This window comes from Hypomesus nipponensis, chromosome 1 (assembly GCF_054491055.1).
Source record: "Hypomesus nipponensis isolate SF chromosome 1, ASM5449105v1, whole genome shotgun sequence".
In the NCBI taxonomy this organism is placed as follows: Eukaryota; Metazoa; Chordata; class Actinopteri; order Osmeriformes; family Osmeridae; genus Hypomesus; species Hypomesus nipponensis.
The window spans coordinates 1,490,001-1,512,511 of NC_140361.1; the positions used below are offsets into that span (position 1 = coordinate 1,490,001).

General features: G+C 43.0%; 1 protein-coding gene across 1 annotated transcript in view; it reads left to right on the plus strand.

The window, feature by feature from the left end:
- The window catches only part of lingo2 (leucine rich repeat and Ig domain containing 2), a 209,333-nt gene that overhangs the window by 123,496 nt on the left and 63,326 nt on the right, over positions 1-22,511 (plus strand). The window contains exon 4 of the mRNA XM_084698782.1: positions 21,014-21,095. The gene's annotated coding sequence lies outside the window, so the exon portion shown is untranslated. The remainder of the gene's footprint in view (positions 1-21,013; positions 21,096-22,511) is intronic.

The following is a 22,511-nucleotide window of genomic DNA, read 5'->3' on the forward strand; positions in this document are numbered from 1 at the left end:
GTCAAGATTGTAGATTATCATTCAAATAAGCAGGCAACGTCCCCACACTGGTACAGCCCCTGCATGCCACCATAATACAGTCCTGGATTCTTTTAGCAGATGAGAGACTTCCAGCACAGGGGGGTTGATTTGAACCTGTGACCTTTTGATCTGGAGTCAAATGCTCTGCCCACTGAGCTCACCCTACTCTGCCTTCCTTGGGCTCACAGATTCAATCTTACCCAGGACTCACATGGAAAATGTCCTTATTGTGTGGGACAACTAAGGGATGAATAGCTTTCTTGCGAATAGTAGGCCCATGTGAGTCATTCACCATGTCAGTTCCAAACATTGAGTGTATTAATGAGTATCACCTCATTGAACTCTGCTGAATAACCTGAATGACTCAACCGAAATAATGATGGTAAAATGACATTGAGTTGTCAAGTGAGTGATAAACTGCAACGTAAGAGGTCTCAGCCAAACTCCACTGGGCAGATGTGACTGTTTACCCAAAGTCCTTGAAGGCAAAGTCTTTGGGTTTAACAGACGCATCGAAACAAGTCTCACGTCACATTTTGTTCATGTTGACTGAACGTTGTCCTCAGTGTTCTGACAACGCACCAGTCATTGCTAAACACGTTCTGTATTGCTGTTTCCGTCGTATTGAGGAGGGAGCAAGTGGCAGTGTGGGCCTGGGACAGGGGCAGTGTGGGCCTGGGACAGGGGCAGTGTGGGCCTGGGACAGGGGCAGTGTGGGCCTGGGACAGGGGCAGTGTGGGCCTGGGACAGGGGCAGTGTGGGCCTGGAACAGGGGCAGTGTGGGCCTGGGACAGGGGCAGTGTGGGCCTGGGACAGGGGCAGTGTGGGCCTGGGACAGGGGCAGTGTGGGGCTGGAAGCCTGGCTTTGTCATGTTCGTTTTCTTTTACTGAATTCTGTAACGTATAAAACATGATTTGCTGTGTTTTGGAAGTTTTCGAAATATGTTTTCATATGCGTTCAAACCAAAGGGCCTGCAAATACGTTAAATAAAACTCTACAATATGCTGTGTGAGAAACCTTGAATATGGTTTTCCAGTATTAGTCTCATCAAATTTGAGTAGTGTAGTTTTACAGCTAATCAAACCGGGTATGGTGTAGGAGTGTTGAGATCAAACTGAATATTGAAGCAACCCTTAAAATATTGGGGTCAGTAGAAAATACCTTTATTTTTTTCTACCCTCTCTCCTCACACTTAACAGCTATGTAGCCTTACAATCCGAGGTTTGATCTGAAATTCAGATGAGCGAAGCTGTGAAGAAACTGGAAGAGACTAGAGCTGCACCCTGCTAACCTTGTTAAAAGAGACTTTGATAGTCTGTGTGGGGTTCCTTATTAGTGTGGCAACACCGGTCATTTCAATGTGATATTCTTGAAATCTATTTATATGAGATTAAATGTATATTTTGGGGGTGTTTTATTTGACTGTGACAGAGACAGAAGACCCAGGGAGAGAGAGAGGGAAGGCCATCCATCCATCAATACTGTACACACCTACAAACATCCATACATAGCCTATACAAACTAACATCACTATTTCCAGTGTGTTCTCTTACAATCATATTCCCCCCACAGTATCTACAGCCCTGTATACATGCACACGCTTAACCTAATCTCCTTCAAGTGTTGTTGCGATAGCAACCTTTTCTTGCAGTTTCCAGTGTTTGTGACCTCGCCCCATCGAAAGCAAAGTGGTGAATGTACCTTCACAACAGTCCTTGCATTAGAGCGTGTGTTTCAAGCAATCATGCAATCACACATGGGTTGAATACATAATCAGGTTGGCGGTTCCGTTTGGTTCTTCAGTTTGTCATTGGGAACATGTTATAAGTAGGAGAACTTAATGGTTTCCACTTAAATGTCCCAATTAGTAGAGAGGGCGTAGTGTCACTATTCATTTGAAATCATTACAGTTATTTGCATGAATAATGAGAGGGGAATACAACAGGTGAGGCCCCTCCTATCGTGCTGCGGAGCTCCAGCTCTGGTCCACGTCTCTGATTACAAACTATTATATGGCATTCGAGGCAATTTGCAGCCAATTGCATCCATCAACGCTTTGTATTCAAACAACTGCAAAACAAACAAAAAAACCAAAAACTTTCCGTATTAATCTACATACAGCCAAATATTTTTCCCATAACAGTTGTAAAGGATGACATTCATAAACAGAGCAGTTTAAACACATTTTAGTCTCCTTCATGACCAGAGTATTAACATTAATTACATCCACAAATAAACTGCAACATAGATTCGCTTCCAAATGCCCAACAAGGTAGTAAAAATTTAAGATCGGACAGGCCTGTTTCTTAAATCAATTCGCTCAATCAAAACCGATATTCCCTCCCATAAATGCAGCAGAAACATTTCCAGTCTGAAACGAGGCTGGAAGTCTCGCTTACAGAGCAAACAGGCGGGTTTCAAGGTCAACGTCAGCTCGAAGCTCGGAGACACTTACGGCTCACAAGTTGAACATTGCTGTCAGTTTACGCTATTCTGAATCCTAAATGAATCGTTTATGTTAATTGAAATGAAAACATTTAATGATAGTTATCCAATTTAAACTGAATTTAGCCCAGATGCTTAAGCCAGATGCGCGAGCACATCAACTTAGTCACAGACGATACATTCGCCTGGCTTTGACTCCCATGTTAACTCTACCAGTGAATGTCCATAATGTTAACACGTATTATTTCAAGATTAGCAAACATTTTTCCGATTGGTATTGCTTCATGTTCTCCCAGATTCAAGTCAGTTATCAAATATGTGCCCCATTTTGTGTTCAAAACAGGCAGTTGTTGTGCTGGCCTACTTAACTCTGGGTTCTGGGTGTCTTTGATTTGTGATGCCAGAAATCTACTGCGTAGGGGGAGTTAGAAAGTTACTCAAACTTAATGCAACACTATACGAGTTGATACTATGACATGGAAGGTCATGTGAAGTTAATGATATTTTCTTCTCTTCAGTACTCTTGCCAAACACACATTGTTTTAATTGTTAATTTATTTGAACTACTATTAGTATATACAAATTAAAGTGAATATGTCAAGCACTGCACACCCTTCAATGTAATTGATTTCCTACATACCATGTGTAATATTTCAGATGTAGAATAACATATTTGCTATAGTATACTCGTGTCTCTATGATGTTTTGGTCTCAAGGACGCTCTCATTAGAGTGTGAGAGTTAAGTATGGTGTAGCCCATTAACATTGAAGAGATCCATCTGGATTGATGATCAGGACTGTATGTTTGTAAAAGTATCTGTCACTAACCTGCCATCTGCTGGGAAGATGTAGCAGGGGGAAAGCAGCGAGCGAGAGAGAAAACCATGCAGACATTTTGAACGCTCCGGACCTTTATGCCCCAATGTGACTCAGCCAAAAGACAGAGGATAAGAGATCAACATGGAGAGAGAGAGAGAGCGAGAGGGGGGGGGGGGGAGAGGGGGGGGGGAGAGGGGGGGGGGAGCACAGGGAGGGAGAGGGAGAGGGAATGGGAGAGAGGGAGGGAGGGGGGCAGAGAGAGGGAGAGAGAGGGAGATGGAAAGGGAGAGAGGGAGGGAGGGAGGCGGGCAGAGACAGACAGCCAGCTGCAGGAAGAGGGATCCCAAGGTGTGCTGCAGAGTGAGAGACAGACGGAGAGTACAAGAGAGAGAGCAGACTGGTATCTTAAACCGGACGTCTCCTCGGGTGTCCTTCACGATGCCTGCTTTAAAAAAAAAAAATCCTCTGTGAGGTCGGAGGCTAGCCAGGACCCTCTGGAACCGCATCAAACAGAGAGGGATGAGGAGAACAGAGCCTCCTGATCTTTAAAACGCAGGCTTAAATTAGCCACAGAGATGGGGCTAATGGCACAACACAGAGACAGACAGACAGAAAGGGGGAGGGGTGGGGGAGGAGAGACGGCAGTAGAGGGCAGGAGGAGAGAGAGAGGAAGAGTTAGAGAGGGAGAAGCAGGACAGAGAGGGAGAGAAAGAGGGAGAGAGGGAAGGAAGGAGGTGAGAGAGAGGTAGAGAGGGAGAGGGGGGAAGGTCAGGGAGAAGTAGAGAGAGAGGGGGGGTGGGTCAGGTAGAGGTAGAGAGAGGGGGAGGATGAGGGAGAGGTATAGAGAGAGAGGCGGAGGGTCAGGGAGAGGTAGAGAGAGGGAGGGGGAGGGAGAATGAAAGGTGAGAGAATGATTTCAGTCTCCTGGGAACTGAGTTCGAGGCAGGCACATCCTGCCAAACTGTCACACAAGGAAATAATAACCAAATAGCAATCAAATACAAAAGTGATTTTACTTCTCAGTTTTATTCAGCAATTTACCCGAATTTATGTTGACATGGTTTGTCAGTTAGCTATTATAAAAAATACAAACATATTTACTGGATATACACCTAATACTGTATATATTTGCAATTTGTTCATAGTGAGGCAAAAAGAAAGTTGAATCTTTGTAGTTAGAACTTTGTTTAGAAAGAAATCATTGATCATGTTCATCTGATCATTTCGTGAGAATAAACATGAACATGTTAATTTCCATCAAACATCAGTTCACTTAATTTTGAGACTGATAGAGACAGAATACATTTCGGAGCCTCATTAGCTTATAATATGTTATGTATGGAATATAGCATTAACGTCTCTGGAAATAGAACACCTCAATAGCGGTGGTCTTTTCTAAATTGCTAATTACACAGCTTCCTGATAAAATATGTATGAAGGCATTGTGAATTTGGATCTGCTTCCTTGGTCTGAGCAGTTTGTAAACAAGTGTAATCAGTCTAAATACGGCCTTTACAATGCAAATTTCTGTCTGACTTGAAATAAACATGTTATTCTACAATATGGAAGTGTAAGAGACATTGTACAGTATGCACTCCTTCGTGAACTACTTCTAGGATCCGTGTAATAACTTCAGACACAAATTAACTTTAATCGGGAATGCCTTTGCGACATATCTACCGCCTGCATATCTCCGGAGTTAATAAGAATAAATTCCTCTTCGATCCAATCACCAGAGGTAAGTGTTGAAGGGCGATAACTATGCTGTTAACTGTCCCTAAGGCTGTCGTTCCTTGGGTCCCTCCTACCTTGAACTATCACACTGCATTCTGCAAATATTCAAATGTTCTTATAAACAACCTTCAAATAATCAAAAAGTTCAAATGATCCACCTTTGACTGTCCGTTCTGACCCCCAACTTCATGTTGACCTCTCTTATTTATGCTCGTCACGCTCTGTAGCATCAAGCATATTAGATGGCACATCAAGGTTGTGTTCATTTAGCAGACGCTCTTTGTACCGGCTCGTCAAGTGCACTATGGGAAACTTTTAGAGGGTTGATCCACGAAAGATGTGAATATGTTATCTTGCCCTGTGCTGGCCATTGCTGCCCAACAATTACTGAAGTGTAAGTACATAATCCCTCATCGCGTCCCCGATCACTGGCAGTTTAGCAGCATTTAAAAGTGAGTGCTTTGCCTGAGCGATAGCCACGTTGCCTCGGTAATGAGCTAGCATAGAGACACAAGCAGTCTTGTGAGCAACACTGCCCCATTAGGAGATGCATCTCTGCCCAAGCAGAAGAGCGCAACTTAATTGGTTTAGTTCATCACGGCCAAAAAAGCTTTAATTAGTGGCAGGCCCAAGATGGATGCAAAAACAGAGGAAAAAGTATTATTGTGTGCAGTACACAAGCCCGGCAACGAGGGTTAAACACAAAAGATCACAACTGGTAAAAATCCTGGTGGTGGGTGGCTTAGGAAGAGACAACTGAGGCTTAAGGCTTCTTGTTAGGCTGAAGTAGCAGGATGTCGGCTATACTACGGCTTTCTAAGCGCTCTGTGTTACAAGCTACAGCAGTGGGTGACTATTAAATAATTGTATGGCTGATATCTGATTACTCCCTGAGACAAGTTGCAGAGATACGACCTATGATAAAACAAACCAGACTAACTGAGAAACTAAAACACTGTGATACTATGCAGTGTTTGAGTAGTGTCAATTGTAAACAAATGACAGATTCCTGCAAAAAAGGAGGTAAATGATCATGTTTAGTTTGTTGTGATCCTTTTTCTGATTCAAATAAAATACCAACTATGATGACAGGTCATGTGGTCTGTCTTTGTTCTGGAAATAACTGAAACTATTCATGTTCTCCTGCTTCCCAAGCAGTGCCATGAACAGGGCTGATCCTGAGTCCTGCCGTTTACACCCACTCCACATCTAAAGCAAAAAAGATGATCTGCAATTGCTATTCACTCATCTATTTAAGGGCACACTTATCTAAGACTTACTACTTACTGCTAAATAGTTGTCGTTCAATAGACAGCAAATTAGGTTCAAATTATACTTAACTTTTCGAAGTTGAGGTCAATTCCACCTAGCTTTGACTGGCTGTAAACTTGCAGTATTACCAAAAGTTGAATTCTGTTCTGTGATATTTATTTCAATCACATGTATTGTTATATAAATCATATTTACATTAAAATACATATTCAGAGAGAATTCAAGCACCCATTTAGCTCCACTACAGTCCAATCTCTCAATCATCACATTCACTTCCCTTAAATTCACTTTTGAGCACCACTGAAACTAAATTCTGACAGTCTTCAGAAATGTGTGAGTGGCCTAAAGCTGAGACACGGGGAAGTAGACCCTACAGTTACTGTGACCACATGTCGGGAAGAACCTGTAAAGTGCACATCAGCCAAGGTTATGATAACGAATTTGAGAATACTATCACAGTAGGCAATGCCTCCCTCTTTTAAACTTAACCTGACCCACAGGAACTCAGTATTCCCTTTCTGTTCCCAATTCATGGAACTCATAAATATGAAGCACCACAAAGAGATATTGAATATAAATATTCAGTCAACGTTGGCGAATGGATTTTATAACCACACAAGCTGGATCTTCCAGGTCTGGGGAGCTGCCATGCAGTGGTGATACAGCCATGGCTGTATCATGGCTGGATAGGGATTTACAACCTGATCCTGGTGTTTTACAGTATAGACTTTGGATGAGAAGTTGCCTTCAGCTGGGCATCTAGTTACAGGACACCCAGAATGTCGGAGGTAGAGACGTGTGCAAAATAACACAGCTGCTCCGATCTGTTTTTGCAATGTTGCAGAAAATAACGTCTTTATAAATATATTTATTTGATTATTTATGAGTTAGCTGTCTCAATGGTGACATGCACCGGTTTGCCTGGAGGGCAGGTGACCTATTTTCTCTCTGTTGAAGTGAATGAAGCCGGTATTTGAACAGAAAAGAGAGGGATCGGATTCTCTGCTTGATTCAGCCAAGCTTGTGGATTAATTACCCTCTACCTTAACCTGATCCCGTGCTGTGAGTGAGACACTCCTACCTCCCCTGGATCAATAATGCATTTTTCTGTCTCTCCATTTAATTTGCACACAGACCCCGCTTCTGCCGGCGTCATCGTCTCCCACGAAAGTACAGGAGAGATACCTGATATACAGACCAGTCCACCTCCCCCTTCCCCTCTCCCCTGTTAGCTGACAAATTGATTCTTTAATGTCCTGCGTGGAAAAATCTCCTCAATCAGGAACGCCGCGTCAGGCAGTGTAGCATGTTGAATTTGTGTAGCTTGAGTTTTGCTTCGTCTTTGGATTGCTAAGAGCACTGGTCAAGCCCCTGGACATTGGATCAACATTGTACAGGCTAAAGCCAATGATAAACTTTTAAGGAGATTAATGTGTGACCACACGATTTAGGACGAGACTTAAGAGCACATCCTTGAACAACACAGGACGGAGCTGGAAAGGTCAGACGAACCTGGGGTAGGTCATCTGATCTAGTGTGATCTCGGTGTGTGTGTGTGTGTGTATGTGTGTGTGTGTATGTGTGTGTGTGTGAGCGAAAGCGCATGTGTATTAGTTTGGTTGTGCATTGAAAGGAGAGACAAACGTAGCTGGTTCCTACCCGGTTGCTTTGAATGCTTGTGGTTTGGGAAATGACATAACGGCACCACTACTTTCTCCCATGGCGAGGTGAATGACTCATGTGGAATAGCCTCAGTATTCGGGGGCTTTAGCTCATCCTTTGAAGTAGCCTGACCTTGTGGGACTGTGGCACGATCATATCCTTTCACTGTCAGTGAAGAACATGTTCTTGCAATTGACACATTTTAATATGTCAACTAGGGAATCTTGCTTGTTGGGAACGATTAGGGGTTAGCGATGCTCAGTCTGTAAAAAGTTAGTGTAACAAAACCCAATCAGCTTTGAAGGATCCATTGTGTGATCGACTGGTCCCATGGATCAAACCATCTCTCACAACCTGCGTCTCTCATCTTAACACAAATTAATTATGCATCACAACATTGTGTCGGTATGTAACATAGAATACTTACCTATCTTTCTATCAGGCTACATGATACTATGCTTCCCAGATACCAGGATGAACATATCACAGCAGCTTCTTCTGGGCCCAGTTTCCTGAAGCACTACTGCATGTGCATTGTACGACCATCCTTAGAGCCACGTTATCTAAAATATGTGTTTCCCTTAAGTGTTGTTACTTACGTGGCACTTAAAATCCATCGTGAAATATCGACATTGGTGGTAATGAAAACGAGTGAAATTATCTTTTTCATTCCTGTCACTGTATTTCTGAATCAGCCGTTTGTGCTTACAAAGGGCAAGAATGAAACAAATCGATACGACATGATTTGAAAGGTCAATATTCAGGTGAGCAGAATCCTCCCTAGCACTGTCAATTCAGTAATGATTCCCCTGACCAAGTTCCTAATGTGTATAATGAATAGTGCTTATGTTACTCGCTGGACCAACATTAAATGATAAGTCTCTCTGTGAAAGATAGCAGTAGGGTTCAGGAAGGTCCCTATCAACACAGATAGTGCCCATTATAGGAACGAAATGACAGGAGCATCCACAGCTCTCTCCCAGGGGAGATACACTATGCAGCGTGATAATGGACTCAATCTGGACCGTTATCTCCTGACAGGTATCTGTGTGACTTGGGCTGAATGAGCAAAGAAAGATCATACATCCAGATACTGTACCATATTGGTACTCTCTATAGACAAGATGGTGGTGGGAGGAATTCTCATTAGTAGAAGTTGGGGATTCTATACGCTTTCAGAGGATTGGGATTCTGTCATTGCTCATCAGCTCATCTTTGGACATTTCGAGTGACATCATCTGTGTGCGCCCAGGAGAACACTGAACCAATTAACCAGCCGGATGGCTTCTGGCAGTCAAGTGAACAAACCTCTGTTGGGAGAGAAGAAAACACACTTCAGTCTTAATGTGCTACAGCAAGGAAGCTAGTTGATGATTTGAATCTTTTATCACATCCAGGCTTAGAATGCTTAAAACCAATTGATTGTTGTAAATCAACTTTTTTACAACATTAATGGTGGTCAAAAAGCAACTGCTCTGACATGTTTTGATATTCATTTTAAATAGATGTGGCCCATCACTTTAATGGTTATTAAGTCAGATAGAGTCTGTGTTCATAATGATTTTAGTATCTATACCCAAGAGACCATTATTGACAACAGTTACAACCAAACAGCTGTCTGTGTAACTGTTACATATTCATATATTGATAATGTACAAGTTTGGTTACATAATGATGAAAGCAATACTATTACAAGGTGTACTAGGGATAGTCCTATTTAAACATACATTGTTTAACTCAGAAATAATCCCAGAAGAAAACTGCATTACTTAACCAAGCCTTGTTTCTACTACGTACGGCCATTTAATTCACTTGACAAACATTTAACACATGAATAGGTCTTGATTAATTATCGGGTCATAAAGGGTGTTCATTAATTACTGTAAGATGTATTGGCTTGTGTCCACTTTATTTTTTTCTCCGCAGCTATCATGGTGTTCATGTGCTCACTTCAGTGATCAAGGCATTAGCTGCCAACTGACCAGAGCTCCTTTGAACACTTCATGCCAAGGCATTCTTGAGTTTTTGTCCTAAACCGAGCAAACAAACGAGGGAGACAGACACGTTGTCTGTCTTCTAGCGATGTTGTCATTTACTGTCCCAGGTGATGATGCACATTACATTAGTGGAGAACTAATATCAGGGATCGATGCTTGGGTGGAGCACTAATATCAGGGATCGATGCTTGGGTGGAGCACTAATATCAGGGATCGATGCTTGGGTGGAGCACTAATATCAGGGATCGATGCTTGGGTGGAGCACTAATATCAGGGATCGATGCTTGGGTGGAGCACTAATATCAGGGATCGATGCTTGGGTGGAGCACTAATATCAGGGATCGATGCTTGGGTGGAGCACTAATATCAGGGATCGATGCTTGGGTGGAGCACTAATATCAGGGATCGATGCTTGGGTGGAGCACTAATATCAGGGATCGATGCTTGGGTGGAGCACTAATATCAGGGATCGATGCTTGGGTGGAGCACTAATATCAGGGATCGATGCTTGGGTGGAGCACTAATATCAGGGATCGATGCTTGGGTGGAGCACTAATATCAGGGATCGATGCTTGGGTGGAGCACTAATATCAGGGATCGATGCTTGGGTGGAGCACTAATATCAGGGATCGATGCTTGGGTGGAGCACTAATATCAGGGATCGATGCTTGGGTGGAGCACTAATATCAGGGATCGATGCTTGGGTGGAGCACTAATATCAGGGATCGATGCTTGGGTGGAGCACTAATATCAGGGATCGATGCTTGGGTGGAGCACTAATATCAGGGATCGATGCTTGGGTGGAGCACTAATATCAGGGATCGATGCTTGGGTGGAGCACTAATATCAGGGATCGATGCTTGGGTGGAGCACTAATATCAGGGATCGATGCTTGGGTGGAGCACTAATATCAGGGATCGATGCTTGGGTGGAGCACTAATATCAGGGATCGATGCTTGGGTGGAGCACTAATATCAGGGATCGATGCTTGGGTGGAGCACTAATATCAGGGATCGATGCTTGGGTGGAGCACTAATATCAGGGATCGATGCTTGGGTGGAGCACTAATATCAGGGATCGATGCTTGGGTGGAGCACTAATATCAGGGATCGATGCTTGGGTGGAGCACTAATATCAGGGATCGATGCTTGGGTAATCCTCTTAATACAAATTTGAACACATCCAGTCTTGGCACATGCTGTTGTCGTAGGTGGTGATTATGACAAACAAAGCCAGATTTGTCAAAACAACGTTTGTCTCAGGTCGACGGTGACTGGATTGTGTCAAAGTTTTCTAGTAGCATGGAAGGAACAATGTTTTTATCTGTCACGGCATGTTTAACATCTGACTTGGTCAACTTTGCCAGTTTTGGATGCTGCCCATTCTGTCAGGACGTTGACCAGAGCTGAGTAACAAGATGCATGTTGGCATAAATAATCAGGGTTAATTACAAGACTAATGGCCTGTGCTGCTCACTTAATGAACATGCAGTGAAACTAAAAGCTGAGCAGGGTACCAGCCTACCCCCTCTTCTGACACACAAAGGCCAAACTCAGGTCTAGAAATGTACCTGATAAGAAGAAACTCCAGAAAAGCAAAACGAACAACAACAACAAATACTTTAACTGGAAAAACATTTGGACTTGGAAAAAAAAAAAAACACTGCAAAAGTGCAATTAGTAAACGGCACCTTGCTGTATTCAACACTATTGTTTTAACAGTCAATATTTGCATATTTGCCAGTCCCACAACTAAACAGTTTACACAACAAACCATACGGTCCGCATTTCTGGGCTACTGTGAGTTGTGTTCGGAAAGAGAATCCCCTCATGTGCCGATGGTAGGAGCAAACGATAGCTATTGGCTGGAACAGTGGCCATCCACTAAGTCAGGGGATTCTGGGAGTTAATATGTCCTTGTAACCCAAGACCTCCATTGAGAACGCTGAATAGAGAGTGCAGATTCACTGACCGCAGTTCTGTCATCATCGCGTTGTGACCTTTTCAGTTCCCTCCCTACTTTGAAATAGCAGATCCCAGGGCAGTGGTTGAAGGGAGCAGAACCGCAGCCCCGCTACACCAGACTAAGAGGGCTTAGTGTAATATTATGTTTCCGTTATAAGTATAACCCACGCATAACAGGAGGCCTGTTCGCTCAATAATCCAGGCAGTATACTACTGTGCACTGTAAATATGAAACATCTCTTCTGGTGTCTGAAAGTGTCTGTCTCCTGTATCCACAGTGTGATGCTGAACATGCCTGAGAAAAAAAAAGAATGTTCTGAAGGTTTCAGTCATCTCCCTTTTTGGAGTGATGATCAAAATAAGTTACTCGATAGCAACACAACATTTAATCTTTCTTACATCTGAAGGTAAATGTCCTAGCCATGCCTCGCCTGAAAGGAGTGATTTACCCTGCTGGGAAAAACGTTAACCGTTTTAATGATTGGGTTGAAGAGGTTGAAGAGTTATTGTTCCTACAATGTTTTAACTATTAATTAGCGGGATCCAAAGCCATGGCAGCATCTCCAAACAGAGCCAATGCACATACACATTACATTGCATACATGCATTTCATAAGCACAGGAAAGTCTCACATAAAACAATAGTATTGTGACCTCCACACTTCCTAAATCTGTTTCACTGTGGGATCGGAAGCCTTAACAAACATAACAGCGTAACAGTCAAGAGATTGATGTTAGCCTGACCTGGTGGCTGGTCTGATTGCGTTTCTCTCACGCGTTGATGTCGATATAGTCTCCATATTCAGGACACCCAGTGTGTGAATGTGTTGATGGCAAATGGCCCCAAGCAGAACCAATCACCATCAACTTCTCTACTTATCAACAAGCAGGCTTGTTATCCCTTTCAGAAAGCAAGATTTTACTTCAGAGTCGTCATTCATTTGACCATCAGTATCAGCCATGAGTACGAATTTGGTTCAGGGAAATTGTTCTGGGTGAATCTAAGTTGTTTCTGAGTCATTTATCACTCTCAAGATCCAGTCACACTTGATACAGTAGGATATGGTGTACCCCATTAATATATAGAAATGCACAGAAATGCCTTGAAATAGTCAGCCTATTTTACAGTTGTGTTTCGAAGATGGTGTTGCCGTTCATAGAATGTTTTTGAATCTTCATGATATTATTTAAGACCTCTATTTACCATCATGACAGTATGCAAAAATGACACACTGTAATTTCCTGGAATTCGACATGCCAAAAAACTAAACAGATAACTATCATCTTTGGTACCTAACCATATTTTTTTTGTATCTCACTTTTACATACACACACACACACACACACAGCCTGGATATATCTCAGATGTTTTCAACCTTGGTAGAGTGTTTATGGACAGAGGTGACATGCTGAGGTGATGCTTGCTATTGGATATTGGATGAATGTAACTCAGTTGACAAGAATCCCTCTTTTGGTCGCTTCTTGCAGAAGGGAAAACAGATATCACAGATATCAGATATGTGTTGTACCAGCTGTCATTGTCAAAGACCTCGACTGTAAAGAGTGTTTGTACTGTATTTCCGCATGGATTGAACAATAGAAATGATGCCAAGTATACAGTAGGATTAATGCAGTATTTCACTCTCTACATCTGGGCTGTCCAACCGTGTCCCTGAAGAGGGACCGTCCTGTAGGTGTTCATCCCAACCCTAAACCCAGCATATCTGACTCGAATCATTAACTGGTTGATAAGAGGAATCATTGGGGTTGGAGTGTAGACCCACAGGAGGGGAGATCTCCAGGAGCAGGAATGGGCCATCATGCTCCATATTATATAATTTACATGTATATAGCACACTGTGTGATTATTGCTTAAAACAGCTTACTAATCAAAGTCACTACAGTATGTTACAGTATTGTAGAATAAATACTGTGTAAAACAGAGAGTGTTTCAGCTTGCTACCCAACTGCATAATGCTTTTTCATGCTTGAAGTCCCAATTAACTCTAGTGGAAAATACCATGTCAGGTCATTTTACAATACCTTGATGCTCCCCCCCTACACAGTCACTCATCGTACAATAGATATAGAGTACTGTGTCGAGAATGGTTCATAAAATCTGATTTGGGAACAGAGGTTATTCACATCTTTGTTGTCTGTTTTATTCATGGCTGTGCTGTTTACATGCAGTATGCCGCATGTTGCCGACCGATTCAATTCGCTGTCATGCCAGTGTCTTCGAATGTGGGGGTAGATGAACGTGCACATTGACAGGATTTACCAGGAAGTGCCATGCATGCACTTCCTGGTCCTATGCTGCTACTGTTGGGGTTAATGAACGATCTGAGGAAACAATAGGACTATTATGAGGAGAAATCTGCAAGAGAGAAAAGGGGGGGAGAGAGAGAAAATAATCTGGTTTTCACCGGGGAGTGTTTTGGAGGTGGACATAAAGCAAATGAACCATGCTTATTGATTGTCATTTTGCTGGCTTCAGCTTCCTAGAAACTACAAGGGGGGCCTGTCTTCCCACTCATCGCACGGCTCATTGTTCACCATGGGCTAATAAAGAGCTTTAGTGGCACTATTATGTATTCTCTAAGGCTAGTGACAGACTGAGACAAGTCTTAAAAATGGAGGCCATTTCACATGCAAACACAAGTTATGGAAAGCACTAAGGCACGTTCCATGGCAAATTGTGCCTGCTTTGCTAGCCGCGTACTAAACGTTTTTTTCCTCAATTTGGCTATCTTCCAACAAAAAAAGAAAAGAAAAATCATGTTAGAATGTATTATTTCAGACTGATATACCTGACACACCATTCAGAATATTCACTGTGTAAAACATGAATTACGGCTACGTGGTTCTAGTCTACTTTCATGTCCTCTCTCTCACCTTTCATTGTTGTGTTTTCGATGTGGGATTGAATTCTCGAGACCAAGTGCAGAATCTTTTGACACCCCTCCTCCCTCTCCTCTTCCTGTTTTATGCTGTTTTGTGTGTGCACCATTACATTTGCAAGACAAAAATAATAACTAGATGAATGACTAAGGTTTAGAGATGGATGGTGATGCTAGGACAAAAACGTTTTCATTTTTCGCCCCCCAAGAGATAAAATATGGATGTATGTGTACTGTAGTTATAATTCAGTTTAATTTTTCTGGATGGCATTGTGGTTGTCAATCTTAAAAATTAAATGTTTTCAATAAAATGAAGGCGAGTATTTGTCAAATACAAAAGAGAACTGAAAGAGTTCCTTATTTTCTTCTTTCTCCCTCTTCTCTATCTCATGCAAATTACAGTCGGAACTTTTGAAACAAGCACTAGAAATACCGATAGAACTCCTTCCTCGGGTTTCATTATTTGTCTGAGCTCTCTCCTCCTAGCTGACCTCTGCTGACCCCTGCTGATGTTGCGTTGCGACCTCTTGTGATGTGCTTCTGAACCGGGGGTCACAGAAGCACGATCTCGGAGGATGGAAAGGCCACGGCTGCAGACTCCGCCCCCCGCCCCCCCGCCCAGCCCCGAGGTGTTCTCCAAGCCCTCTCTTGTTCAGAGCGATGAACTCCATCTCTGAGTGGAACCCTGACCTTTCAAGTCCATTTCCTGCACATAATTACCCCTCCTGTCTGTTCTCCATCATGACCCCTCATTAGTATGGACAAATGATTATTTGTGGTCGTAGCAGACTGCTGGTGCCATTTCAGAGAGGTGTTGAGCTGGTTCTTCACATGGTGGTGTTGTATGTAGGGTCGTTGTATGTTTGGGATCTGTGTTGTGGACGTTTGCTTCGCAGCGCATCAACAGACCCTCATGTCCTCATGGCTTAACACCAGATCCCATCATGACACATATCCTCATCAGCGAGGCTGGGCTGCAGATCGCTGCGATGATGCCATGACGCCTTTAGCCTTTGCAGTCAATTAGAAGCGAACTCATGCAGTAGCCAGTGGAATGGGATGTGACACCAGCTCTTCTAGCGCTGTGCCTCCGTCCACAGCTGCCTGCTGAAGTTCTGCACTAATCAGTGCAGGATTTGTTAGTCTCCTCCAGGATCACTACGACTCTTATTGAGTGACTTGTTGCTATTGTAGGTTAGATATAACGAAGTTAAGTCTTGTACTTGCTGTGTAATATTTTACTGTTGATTGTTCTTTTACAGGTACAGTCCTGCACTTTTGTGGTTCATGTTGTTTTATTTGTAACTTGTATAACTACATGCTCTTATGGGTCTTCCCTTTTGGCACTTGTTTAGCTTTTTCACAATGTATGCTTCATGTTTTGGCTGCTTGCAATGTTTGGGACTATCTCGTTGTTATGTTCAGTGACCTATGCTCTTTTGTAAAGCTCTCTCTTGGAAGTCGCTTTGGATAAAAGCGTCTGCTAAATGAATAAATGTAAATGTAAATGTAATCAGCAGATGAAGAGGCACTGCAGTGTCACATGATCTGGAGGAAGAGGAAAGAGCAGTCCAGTGAGAGGAACATCTTAACACCTGATGAGGTCACCCAGCGCACTTCATTTGGATAAAAGAGGGACATGCTAAAACCATTGGCATTAACAGGGGGAGGTTGGGGCTGACTCAAATACATGATCTAACTGAAAGATTATTCCCAGGAAGTAAACAAACATGTTTGTCCAATTAAAGATCTGCTTCATTGGTGGGGATGGTTTTGTTTTTGTGGGGCTGGGAAAGAAGGCTCCTTTGTGTAGCTATCACCTGACAGTGAAAAAGACCCAGAATGGCAGTTCCTTTCATGCGAGCGCCTACATTTGTTTATGATGAAAGTGTTGTTGTTTGTCCCCTAGAAACACACGGGAGTGAACTCCCTCGCTCCGAGAAAAGAGAAAGCTCTTCACCGCACACAATTTCAGAACACTTAAGCGATACTGGATCCCAGTGTGTCTCCGGCTGCCAACGTCAGAACAGATGCTCTAAAATTGAATATAGATTTCAGTGAGCGAGGCGGTGTGTCTGATGAATCTCAATTTGCCGTTGTCCATATTTCATAGCAACTACCACTGTGGTCATGCAGGGGAGGTAGGGTGGGAGGGAGGAGAGATGGTTGAAGGGAGGGAGGGAGAGACGGAGGGCTATGGCTATACATGTCAAACTGTCACTTTGTTACAGAAAAGGAATGATGTGTATTCTATAACAAGTAACATTTCACTCTCCATCTCCTGTTCTGCTCCCAGGCAAGTCAGGAAATATTTGATTAAAACTCTGGAACTAATCACAAGTTTCCTTTTTTTTTGGGGGGGGGGGGGCTTGTTATGAAAAGAATAAAGACAATATTTCCTAATGACAGAAGTTTGAATCACTTCTCATATTGTACCGCGGTTGTTGTCATAGCTAGCGGAGACAGAAAGACATCTAGGTGGGTTTTTGAAGTGTGCGGATGTTAGAGACTTGTCTATTTATAGATAAAGTACAACTCAATGTTTGGCAATTCCTGTACTTTCCATTGTACTGCCTCTGAGGCTGCAGTTGGCACAGTGCCTGCTGTTTCAGAGCGATTGGTTTGCGTTGGTTGTCAACTCTCACATATTTGATGGTAATAAATGACTGCAACTATCTGCTCTCCAGCCTCGTACCTGGCTGGTGTGTCTGGATGCGTGTAACTGTGCCACACGTGACCTAACCCTTCATCAGCAGGGCACACAACACAGATACGTCCAGGGTAAATGGGAGCAGACCCAGTGAATCTCACCCTTGGGTTCTCAGCACAGACCCTCATACACACCTCCAGCATGCTGCAGCTAGCGGTTCAGCCCTGACCTGGGCTCAGCAGAACCCTAACAAGCTCTTTCTCTTCCTATAATGATGTGTGAGAAACATGGGCCAGGTTTGCCTTGCGCTGTACAGCCCTGCGCATGTTTTGGCTTGGCACACTGACAGAGAGCAAGCATCCGTTAGAACCGTATAGACACTGTACAGTGGATGAAGAGGGGCGTTCAACCTTTAAAAACAGTGGCTAAAGAGGGGCGTTCGACCTTTACAAACAGTGGCTGAAGAGAGGCGTTCTACCTTTACAAACAGTGGACGAACAGTTCAACGATTACATGTGTGTCAGTTGTTGATTGAACTTTTCTTATTGCAAACCTAATAAGCAGTGTGCTGCTCCAGCGAGCCTGCAGCGTAGCTGGCTGCTGGCGTCTCTCTTGCTGTGACTGGGAGTGGGCTTCCTGCTCCCAGAATGCACATCAGGTTCTTGTGTCTGTTAGATGGAGGGAAGGGAGCGGGGGTTGCATTGAAAAAATCTAAAACCCTTTGGTGCACATTACACAATTGTAGCGTGGGGACAGGAGAGCGAGAAGGCAGTCCCTTCTAAAATAATTTGAGTCGACACCGTACATGTGTCTGTGTGTGTTGCCTCTTCTCATTAAGGAAACGTGTGCTGTGCAGTCGGTGGAGGAGAACAGAGGAGAAGCATGTGGAGATGCTGCGTCCTCCACCACCCCGCTCTCCCCTCTCTCTCCCTGCTCCCAGCCGAGTGCAGGGTCTCTCTCCCCTCTCTCTCCCTGCTCCCGCCTGAGTGAAGGGTCGCTCTCCCCTCTCTCTGCCTGCTCCCAGCTGAGTGCAGGCTCTCTCTCCCCTCTCTCTTCCCTGCTCCCAGCTGAGTGCAGGGTCTCTCTCCCCTCTCTCTCCCAGCTCCTGTGAGTCACATCTGCTTTTGCTGAAACGAGCCCCTTCAGGAGCCGAGTGTCAATGAGCGGACACACACACACACACACACACACACACACACACACTACACATACACACATTCATGCATAGATACATATGCATACACACATGCACACACACATATGAACATGTAACAGAGTTAACCGTGAAACTCGCTCCTCAGGTATATAACAGGCCACCCACGTCAACGAAGAGCTAGCTTTTCTTTGGCGTAGCTGGTAGTGGTCACACTTGGCAAGTCGGAGGTCGTGCGTTTGAGCCCAGTGAGTGGCGAAGGAGCTTTGTCGTGACGAAGCGTGGCTACAGCTGTTACAACCCGTCACACACACTTATACCATGGTCTGGGTGAATACTCGATTCTGATTGGCTGCAGGGGTGTCCATTATCGGGTGATAACGGACACCTACTACGTCATTGCAGCAAAACTGTCTTTTCACTGTTATAAATTATTGCGCTGGCTACATATGAGCCTGTACAAAGTGTCTGAAATAAGTAACCATAACAACAGTGTCTGAGTCAAAGCCTCGATTTACCATTTTGAAAGACTTTAACAAGCTAACTTAAACAACAACGAGTGACTTCAATGTTTATTTTAACCTATTTGAATGTATGTTGAGTGGCTGTTGTGTGTGCAACGATTTATGTAGGAACTATACTTTGTAGTAGCGGAAAAATTACGGTTTATTATTAAACTGTTTAGTTTCTAACTGTTTGTATTTATGAAACCATATCAAATATTTGTAGTAACAGTTTTAGAAAAACTAAAGAACAGGTAAGAGGTACAGGTAAGGGTTTTTTCGGTACTTCGCTTCACGTCGTGCCTAACAACTCCCCTTACCCGTTCTAAAATCAGCGCAAAACACGGCCTCTTGGGGCTTATTGCTTCAATTTATAACGCACACAGACATGTGCGCACACACATACAAACATGGAAACTCACCAAGTATGGATAAAAGATGCTATGCTATTGAACTGCTGTTGTACACATACCGCATATGAGAAATGAGAAGATATATGAGAGTTGTCATGCAGGCTAAAGTAACAAGGATCAGAAGCGTGTATCCAAGGCCTTTTCATGAGGCCACAGAACATCTCACCACCCTGGTCCTGCTCCTCCTGGTAGCAGGGTCTAGTTTTCACTTTCTGTCCGCAGTCAAAGTGTATTCATTGTTTTTTGGAGAGCAGAGGGTGGTGAATCGTGCCTCCTCCGCTCTTCCTTCAGGGTCTTTTTCGCTTCCGTTGCTTTCTTCACCTCCATCGGAGCGAACACACTCTTTAATTGGCATAATGATGTGATTAATTGGTTACTTGTCATCCTCCACAACAAGCCCTCCGAGTTGCACACTGTAAAAAAGTCAATCAAGCGTGAGTTTACAAGTAATCAAATGCTAAAGATTGGATAGAGCGTATCAAGGATGTCCAGCTGTGTGGAGTAATTACGGTGGCTTTATTAGCTCAGTCTCTTTACAGTTGAAAAGAGTCGTTTGTTCGCAGACTGGAAGACTACAGGGATGCTTCTCGGCTTGTGGTGTCAGTGTTCCGATGTGTCGTCATAGAGGTCTGACATGTAGGGGCTCTTTACACTGTGGTGAACTGCCAACTGTCACGTTTTGACAATACCTATTTCTCTCACGAGGAAAAATCAGGTTGAGGACTAACAAGGAGTTCCCATGGATAAATGAGCCAAATAGTTGGATGGCCATTTTGTCCTTGAACTTTAAATCAAGTACAAATAGGCTGGTTTCAACAAGAGTGTTCTGAAACAAAGTTTTTTATCTTTTTGTGCCTTTTGACTTGAGAGAATCGAACCCGTCTGTCTGTGTCTCTCTCTGTCTCTCTCTGTCTCTCTCTCTGTCTCTCTCTCTCTCATCATCTCTCATTAACAACTTAGGCACGCCTTTTGCATAATGACCCTCTGTGCTTCCCCCAGCCTGTATGAGGGGACTCATTATTAGTGAGATCCGCAGACGAAGACCTGCGCATAATTACCGGGGTCAGTCCGTGTTCTAGGGACAGGAAAGATTCATTGTGAAAAGAAAATCTAGTTTGATAAAGAATTCAATTTAATTTGCGGTGTCGGATTGCACAGATATTGTCTGCTCAACTTTGGTAATGACATTCCTACGAGGTGGTTTCTGTGTCCAGTTTTGATTTTGAAAGGAATGGAAAGTAGTGGGAGGATGGTTCTTGTGTAAGAGGCAGAAACCAGTACTTGTACTTTTTCTTGTCTTCTCTTTTTTACTTCTGGTTTAGACTTTCCAAGGGGTATCAACAGTCTGTTTTCAAATGTGTTTGAGATGTATTGATCCAGTCTACCATGTGATTAGCTTACTCATGATGTCTCTCTCCGTCTGATTCTCTGTCTCCCTTTCTCTCGCTCTCTTCCTCAATCTCAATCTCTCTAAAAACAGATATAAAAGGCGGAGAGGAGGTGATAACTGAAAGTGAAATAAGAACAGGCCAAGGCCGAAAGGATGATTGTTTCTCAAAGTGGTAAGCATTACGTATTTTCTTTCAATTCTTGTCGTTTTTTTTTACTCAACACTTTGAGTTTTTGCTTTTTCTTTGATTTCATTGTCCCTCCGTCACTATATGCATCTCCTTCTGTAGCAGATGGTTCTAGATCACATAAAAGAGCATTCATTCAACCATCACGGGTGGAACAGACACCATGATGGCATATGCCAGAATACCATGTGAATCATAATTACAGTAGCATAATGTGATGCCAAACACTTATGAACAAAGCAATAGGAAATGTATTCTTAGCAGTGTGGGGGATTTCATGAGGTATTGCGTTTTATCAAATTGGACGTGTAGGTTTTGGTTATAGATTCACACATATACCTCAAGCTAATTTAAATTTAATTCAACTCACCAGAAAATGACAGTGAATTTACAGAAATGACACTGAAAGTCTACAACTGTCTGGCTGTGCATGTTTAATATGTAATTCCTTGTTTTTCCTAAAACAATAACTGTCAGCCCGTGAATTCAGATCTTACCCACACTGGCTTCTAATTAACAAGTTACACAGCAACAGTTTTTATCCGAGATAAGGAGCCTTGGCTGAACAGGAAAGGAAAGTGATATTGAGTGATGGGAGAGAGAGCATCAGACAGATTCTGTCAATGCTCAGTATCACTCTTAAATCTTCATCTCTTGTTCTCGCAGGGAAACTCATCCAAGCAGGGAATAGGGTTATGCATCTAAATTAAGATGCCATGTTTGTGAGGGGAATGCACCGATGCAAAGTTTGATGTATCTATTTAAACCCAACCGCTATTAATCGCCCTTCTCAGGCAAACCAGTCTTTCACTTTATTTACTTATTTCCTTCTTCTTCTAAATGCTGTATTAAGTGTATTTTCATCTAAATGGTTTATTCTCATGAGCAGTTTCTCTGATCAATCTTAAGCTTTGCCTAGGGGTGCTTTACTGTGGCATCATGCAGGGGTGTGATGGATGAATCTTGGTTTTTGTGCTCAGCAAATGTGCCCATTCCTGTCAGCTGTACACAGTAGTACCGTTATTAAAGAAATGCTTGCTTTTATTTTCTCACACATTAACAGAATTCTCCACACTTGGCAAGTGACTATTGAAAACAAATCAGTACAGTTGTGCTGATTTATTCATTTAAATAACTGTTTATCCATCCTGATATCAGATAACGGTGAACAACTAAGAAATTAAAATAATGTGTTGTAGTCTAAGTAGGTAGTAAGTGCTTTTTCCTTGACCCATAAGGACAATGTGCATTGGAGAATATAACTGTTCATTTCACAAATTAACAGTAATACTGTTGTTTTGCATGTTGTGTGAGGATTATTCAGTTTCAACAAACATCAATTATTCATTTGTCTAATTTGCATACTTGCCTCAAGCAATGAACATGCTCAGATGCCAGTAA